We start from the raw sequence: 8,246 nt of genomic DNA on the forward strand, positions 1-8,246 counted from the left end.
TTCTCTACTTACGGCTCGCTGGAGGGCTGATCCCTTTGAGGGCGTAGTTCGGCCGAGGATCTCCCCGGCGTCGGACCCTCTGACGAGGACTTTTCCCCCGCTTTGAGGCCATGGTCTCCGGGTCGTCAGAGGCGGCCCTCTTCTTCCCCTTAGGAGAGGAATTGTCGGTTCTTCCCTTCGGAGCAGCCTCCTTCGAGGAGGCCATAGTTTCCTTGTCCTCCCCCTCACTTCCCTCCAAAGGCACGATCTTCAACATCCTGACTAGCACGGGATCCGGCCTGGTCTCAGGAAGGGGAGCCGGACACCTGATCAGCTTTGCCTTCGCTATCCACTCCTGTTTAAAAGGACAGCTCTTTTAGGGGCGAATTTATGACAATTTTACGGATAGCGAGTCCGGGCACAAGGTTACTTACTTGAGTATCCGGGCGATTGCAGCTTAAACCTGCGTCCTCGGTCAAATCCGGACACATTGCTTGTGATCCGAAGAACATTTTATACATCTCCACGGGCGTTGCGCCCATAAAATGCTGGAGAGCTCGTGGTCCCTCCGGATTAAACTCCCACAGACGAAGGGAGCGACGTTTGCCGGGCAGTGTTCGGCGAATCAGCATGACCTGCGTCACCTTGACCAGGTTGAGGTCTCTTTCTAAGAGATCCCTAATGCGGCCCTGCAACAAGGGCACGTCTTTGGATAACCCCCAATCTAATCCTTTGTTGACCCATGACGCTAGCCGTGGTGGGGGACCCGAGCGAAAGGCAGGAGGCGCCACCCACTTGGTGCTCCTGGGAGCGGTGATATAGAACCACTCTCGTTGCCACAAGCCGAGCTCCTCTTGAAAGGAGCCCTCGGGCCATGGAGCATCAGCATTCTTACTTATGACAGCGCCTCCGCACTCTGCGTGCCGTCCCTCGATCATCTTCGGCTCCACTCCAAAAGTCTTGAGCCATAATCCGAAGTGAGGAGTAACACGGAGGAACGCTTCGCACACAACGATGAATGAGGAAATGTGGAGGATGGACTCCGGAGCTAAGTCATGAAATTCCAGCCCATAATAGAACATCAGCCCCCTCACGAAGGGATCCATCGGGAAGCCTAACCCCCGAAGGAAGTGAGACATGAACACTACGCTCTCACCGGGCTGGGGACTGGGAATAGCCTGCCTTTGAGCAGGCAACCTATGCAAAATTTCGGCGGTCAAGAACTTAGCCTCTCTCAACTTTAGCATGTCCTCCTCCGTGACGGAGGAGGGCATCCATCGGCCTTGAAGGTCGGAACCGGACATTGTCGAAGGTCCGAAGCGCCTGGAATCTGGAGCCTAGGGTGTTGGAACTCGAGGCGACGGGCGAACTTGTTTTGAGATTGGAGAAAAGGAGTAAGGCCTTGGTCTCTTTATAAGAGGTTGAATACCAGGAGCCCTCCCCGTAACCGTTTGGGACTCGCCTTTAATCGAGAAGACATGCTAACGGGCACGATTGGGTTACCCACGTCCGTATTGATGAGAATCCCGTAAATAAAGGGGACACGATCTCTGCTTTGACAAGACGTACCAAGGAAACCGCCTCGCAAAACACGCTGAGGTGGAAAAGTGAAAACGATTCGAATAAAGGCTTGGCCGTAGTGTGATGTCACGCTGCAGAATACGTCAGCGGATTAGATTTGTGTTAATATTATTCTCTCTATGGCAATACGTGGAAACTTATTTTGCAGAGCCGGACACTACTCTTGGTGTTTACAAACTTTTATGAAGAATTTGGAGGAGGAACCCGCCTTGCAATGCCGAAGGCAATCTACGCGCCGGACTCGTCGTCATTGAAGCCTGGTTCAGAGGCTACTGAGGGAGTCCTGCATTAGAGGGTGTTCGGGTAGCCGGACTATACCTTCAGCCGGACTCTAGGACTATGAAGATACAAGATTGAAGACTCCATCCCGTGTCCGGATGGGACTTTCCTTGGCGTGGAAGGCAAGCTTGGCGATGCGGATATGCAAGATCTCCTACCATTGTAACCGACTTTGTGTAACCCTAACCCTCTCCGGTGTCTATATAAACCGGAGGGTTTTAGTCCGTATGACAACTTCATCATACAACAACCATACCATAGGCTAGCTTTTAGGGTTTAGCCTCCTTGATCTCGTGGTAGATCTACTCTTGTACTACCCATATCATCAATATTAATCAAGCAGTACGTAGGGTTTTACCTCCATCAAGAGGGCCCGAACCTGGGTAAAACATTGTGTTCCTTGCCTCCTGTTACCATCCGGCCTAGACGGATAGTTCGGGACCCCCTACCCGAGATCCGCCGGTTTTGACACCGACATGGATGAAGAGCCAAAATCACGGGAGTGCTTGAATGAAGCGTCATAATCAGACTGGCCTGTCTCAGCACTGATGGCTTTGTTGACTAACTTCTGAAAGGAGGTGCACTCGTGCAGACGAAGATCGCGGCGAAGCTTAGGGCTAAGTCCCTTGCGAAACCTTGCCTACTTCTTAGCGTCAGTAGATACTTCTTCAGGAGCATAACGTGCCAGATTCCCAAATTCACGACTATATGCATCCACAGTCAGTCTTCCTTGGGTGAAATTGCAGAACTCTTCCCTCTTGCGATCTATGAGACCTTCCGGAATGTGATGCTCACGGAAAGCCTCACTGAATTCAGCCCAAGTAGTGATTTGGCCGACCGGGCGCATAGCTTCAAAATTTTCCCACCAAAGGCTAGCAGGGCCTTCGAGGTGATAGGCAGCATAAGTAACCTTATCAGCTTCGGCTACGTTGGCAGAACGTAGCTTGTGGGTGATGCTGCGAAGCCAGTCATCCGCGTCGAGGGGCTCGATGGAATGGTTAAACTTTGGTGGGTATAGCTTGATAAAGTCATTGATTGACACCAAGTCATTTCGATGATGACGTGCAGTGTTCTGCTCAATCCGCTCCAGCAAGCGGTTAGTCTCACGCTTGTTTCTTTCCGCCTCCAACATCACTTCGGCCAGAGAAGGCGGGTGAGGCAGATTTTCACCCCTAGCTGCACTGGCTTCCCCCTGCTCCAGGGCAGTAGGGTTGCTGCGGGTGTTGACCATCCTAGGAGAAAACAAGACAATGGTTTAGATAAGGATGGCACAAACTTAGCAAGGAAGTGCAGAATGTAATGGATAACACGGAATGCAGAGATGTTCATCCGTATGTCATGGTAATATAGAACTGCCATATATATACCAACGGTCATACACACCATACATAGTTTAGTACAAGCCCAGGCTATAGTACAACTATGATGAAAGACGTTACATCTCATCAGAGGCATTCCAAGCTCCTATACATTATTTGTCTACACCTCCGGAATTGATTACACACAAAGTCATATTCCACAAGTCACGCAGGACAGTGGAGATACAACTATTACAATACTAGTGATACTACTACTAACTCAGACAGCTCCATAGTAGTCCTCATAGAAGTCACCTCCATAGCCTGGAAGTTCAACGTGATCATCCGGGAACAGACGGTCCTGAGGAGCTTGTGGACCAAAGGGGCTAGGATGAGGTCTTGGACCAACAAACGGTGGCCTGCGGGGACCACGGGGTGGGGTGATGCCTCCCACATCACGCCAATCCACCATGTCTGGCAGAGCAGATCTCACAGGATACAGATCCCTCGTATCCATACATCCAGCTTGCACAGCCAGTGCAAACCGAGTCAAAGTGGCCCAATGATCAGCACGGGTGTTGAAAAGCTCCAGTCTCAAGGCCCGATTCTCTCGGTCCTTATCCTCGAGCATCTCGGCAGTGGTACGAGTTAGTGAGTCCTCCTGAGTGGGGTCAGCATAGACAGCCTGGAGATACCCTTGCGCTCCCGGGAGTGAAGCTGGCATATAACGAAAGTCGGTGTTCCAAAGCAGGCCAGTCCGGACTCGCATGATGGTCATCATGGAATAGGCAGCATCCTGCACAACCATCTCAACAGTAACCCCGAGTCCATAGGAACAGTGGAGGGGCTCGGTAGATCCAGGATAAGAAGGAAATATCCCGACGGTGCAGAAATATTGGCTTTGATTAAAGTCTCGAAATTGCTCTTCGACAATGTATTCGGGATACCAACGGTAACCCGTCTCGATCATTACCCGGACTAACATAGAAGTATGACCGGGCACATCGAGGCACCGGGTCAGGCGAACCACTTGGTTTTGAGCATGAGTGGCCATCTGAAAGCACAACCACAATGCAAAGACATTAGAATTTCTAGGGAAAATTGGACAACATAACAGGTGTAAATGCTCAGAAAAAGATTTGAGACATCCACAACAGTTGCAATACCACTCAACAACATCATATCAAGGTTATGATTCAACTGGCAACATACTAAAAGTAGTAGAAATTGTACTGAGGCTTGTAACAACAATCCTATAAGCTACTACGGATTAGTAACACGTGAACCTGACAGAAGAAGAGAGCCTAGTCCTTAACCCATGTTGAATGAGAAGAGAACGACTCAGATCAGAGGGCATAAGGTACAGGAGTAAAAGAGCCTTACGTTCCCTCCCACAATCAATTCCCCTACATATAACTAAAGCATTTCTAGACTCGACATCGACCAGTTTGGCTCAACGGATCTACAGGCAGTCTGGCTCTGATGCCAACACTATCAGGACCCCGATTCCAAGTCACATCGATCTAGCCAGTAACACCTCATATCACATTGCGGCCTCACGCACGGTATCCCCACGGGTGTCGCCTTACCATGGCCCGGGACCGTTTGCGCCTTTTGGCTCACGTATATGATAGTGTCGCTAGCATCCATATGATAGAGAACCCGGGCCGACATGGCTAGTCGTAAACCCAAAGCGGCGCAGACCTATGGAGACATGCATACATGAATCACATCGAGCATGTCGGTCATCAGCGAGTGAATCCAGGATGTAGCACTGGGTTAACAGGACTCCGGGAAACCCGGGCTATAGCAGGCTAGGCAGGACTCCGGATGTCACCGCGTGACATTTCCCCGAAGGGACAGACATAGGAACGAAGTGAAACACATGCCGACCAGTCAAGTGTCCTGAGCAGTAGTGCTGGGCTAGCAGGACTCCGGTGAACCGGGCTGTAGCGGACTACTATGGCTTGAGGAACACTAGACTACATTTCCCCATAAGAAAGGCTGCCAAGGATAAACAACTAGATTGTCAGATCCCACTCATACCAAGCATTTCAATCATACACACAATATGCCCAAAATGAGTACATACAACATGGCATCACAACAAAACTCTACAACTCAAGTACTTTATTTAAAAAGGCTCCGAGGAGCCATACATAACATATTCATACAGGTAGGGGTCACACGACCCGACACTCAAGTCATACAATCATACAAGCACATGCAGAAGCAACTAGTCTGAGTACAGACACTAGAAAGAAAGAAGGCTTCTCGAAGCCTGTCTATCTACATAGGGACCTCCATGGCAAGGATCACCACCTGGGTGGCTAGTCACTCGTCGACATCAAGGTCTATGTAGAACCCATCGGAGGGGGCGGTGTTGTCGTCTGAAAACAGTAATTAAGCAAACATGAGTACAAAGGTACTCAGCAAGTCTTACATCAGAACCTACTATACATTCTCATTCTTAAGAAGGTGGTGGAATTATTGCAGCAAGCCAGCTTTGACTCTTGGCTAAGCTACCCTACGAGACTCCACTAGTAAAATAGTTTTCGCACACGAGTCCACTACTCACCAACACAATACTCCACCGGGGATCCTCCCTCGTCATCCTACGAGAGGGCCATCCTCGGTACTCACACTTATCTTGAGTCTTTTAGTAGTATCCATTAACTTGTCTATGAACTGTATAGGCAACTAAGTAGTCCTTTAGCGCGGACGCGGCTATTCGAATAGATGATGTTAACCCTGCAGGGGTGTACTTCTTCATACATGCTCTCACCACTTACCGCCGTTTACACGACATGTACTCGGCAACCTTCAAGCGGAAGCCCAACGAGGGTATCGGCCACGGCCTACCTAAACACTCAAATCTCTAGTCCAGGTTTATTGCCTATCCAGGTTCCATCCACAGGGAGTCCGGCCGAGGTTTCCACATACGGCCCCGAACGATGTGAACAGGGTTCCCGAGACACCAAACGGGTGACGCGATACACCGTGCCACGGTGTATCTACCGCAACATAGCCCACCCATAGGGTCAGCGCTACGCACGGCCGCCAACACATAACCTACAAACACCGGAAACTAATTGCAACTCCTGGACAGAGTACTAGGGTGATTAAGAAGCCAAGAGGGTCCATTGGTTTCGGGCCCAATGTATGGTAGTAACTGAATCTTAAATCACACATACAGATCTCAGTTCTTAGGGACGGCCTCAATGAAACAACCCACCATGTACTCCTACATGGCCTCTCATCGATACCTTTACCGAAACATGTTCAACACATCCCTCACATTACCGACATAATCATTTCACTCTAGCCCATCACCCAGATGAACCAGACCTGACACAACTCTAAGCATAGCAAGCATAGCAAGGTAGGAATCACATACATGGCTCAATCAACTCCTACACATGCTAGTGGGTTTCATCTAGTTACTATGGCAATGACAGGTCATGCAGAGGATAAGGGTTCAACTACCGTAGCACACATCAGTTTGAATCGCGTTGTCTTAATGCAGTAAACAAGAGCAGAAGCGAGAACATGGGTTTGTATCGGAATGATCAATGGGTTGCTTGCCTGATGTAGTGGTAGTAGGGTACTGCCCTTCAGACGGATACTCGGGGTTATCCTCGGAGGCAGAACCTACCACGAAAGACACACCGAACATAATCAACACATGACAATATGCAACAATATGATGCATGCTATGACATGGCAAAATGAATGTGTCTTGGCCTAATGCAAGCTAAAACAGAAAGGAATGAACTCATTTGAATCAAAGATTCAAATGTTAGTTCATTTAACATAGCCTTATTAGTGCATTATCTTATTTTGCTTAAACAGCAAGGTTATCTTGTTTTGTCATGCATGAAACCATTACAGATGCATAGATTGAATTTTTCTGATCATTTTTCATATATAAATTGTTTGATTTGGAGCTATGGTTGATTTTCTATGATTTTTAGAAGTTTTGGCTATTTTCCGGAATTTCCTATTAAAGAATAAATCCAGAAAAGGATTTACTACGTCAGCATTGCGTTAGAGTGACGTCAGGGGTCAACGGGCCGGTCTAGGTCAAACCTGACCAGTGGGACCCGCGTGTCAGTAATTAATTAACTAACTAATTTTTGATTAGTGCTAATCTAACTTAATTAGCTGGGCGGTCCCACGTGTCAGAGACTCAGGGGAGGTCAACCTGGGCCCACACGGGGTCAAACAGGGTCAAACTCCCTAGCGTTTAGCCGCCGGCGAGGCCAGACGCGGCGGAGCAGCGCGGGTTTTGCACTCCGGCGACCAAAAGGACGGCGGAGACCATCTACATGATGCGGGGAGTGAGCCACGTCGAGTGGTGGCAGTGGGTGGAGCTGGGGTGGCCGGAAACGCCGGCGGCAACGAGTGTTGCGGCTGCCGGAGTTCGGGCGAGGTCGAACTAGTCGTTAGCAGGCACAGCGAGGGGCGTGCGGGGGTGCTACGGGCTCCTGCGAGTGCGTTGAAGACGATAGCGTGCTCGGTTGCGACCCAACGTGGCTGTGGCCATGACGGCGACGTGCGGTGGCGGCGGTGGGTGCGGCCGAGCTTGGTTAGTAAGGCTAGAGGAGGAAATAGACGGCAGGGAGCGAGGGGTTTGGTAAAGGAGCTCACGGCAGTTGCAGAACGCATCTCAGCGGGCTCGGGGGAGGTTGGACAACGTCGGGGCGTTGCCGGCGATCTCGGTTGCTCTAGGTAGAAGACGGCCGCGGTGATGACGTTTGGGGGCGTCCGGGGCGGCGTGGCTCGGCGGAGAGGACGAGGGCGACAAGGCGGGGCTTTTGGACAGGTCAGTGAGGCGAGGGGAGCACGGTGGTCACGGTGGCGGCGAACGGCGGCGACGGCTTCGCCCTGCTTCGGGAGAGAGAGCGAGAGAGGCGAGACTGGGGGAGAGTGGAGCGGTCGAGGGGTCCAGGGGGTCTGCGTGGCACTCGTAGACGATGTCCTGGCGTCGCCAGAAGCAGGAGGTGCCGGCGTGTGGCTGCGGGCGCCGGCCACGCGCCTCTCGTCCTCCTGGCGAGAGGAGGAGGATGACTGGCGCGAGCCAGTGGGCAGGGCCGAGCTGGGCCAGGC

The sequence above is a fragment of the Triticum aestivum genome, chromosome 6A (assembly GCF_018294505.1).
Source record: "Triticum aestivum cultivar Chinese Spring chromosome 6A, IWGSC CS RefSeq v2.1, whole genome shotgun sequence".
NCBI lineage: Eukaryota > Viridiplantae > Streptophyta > Magnoliopsida > Poales > Poaceae > Triticum > Triticum aestivum.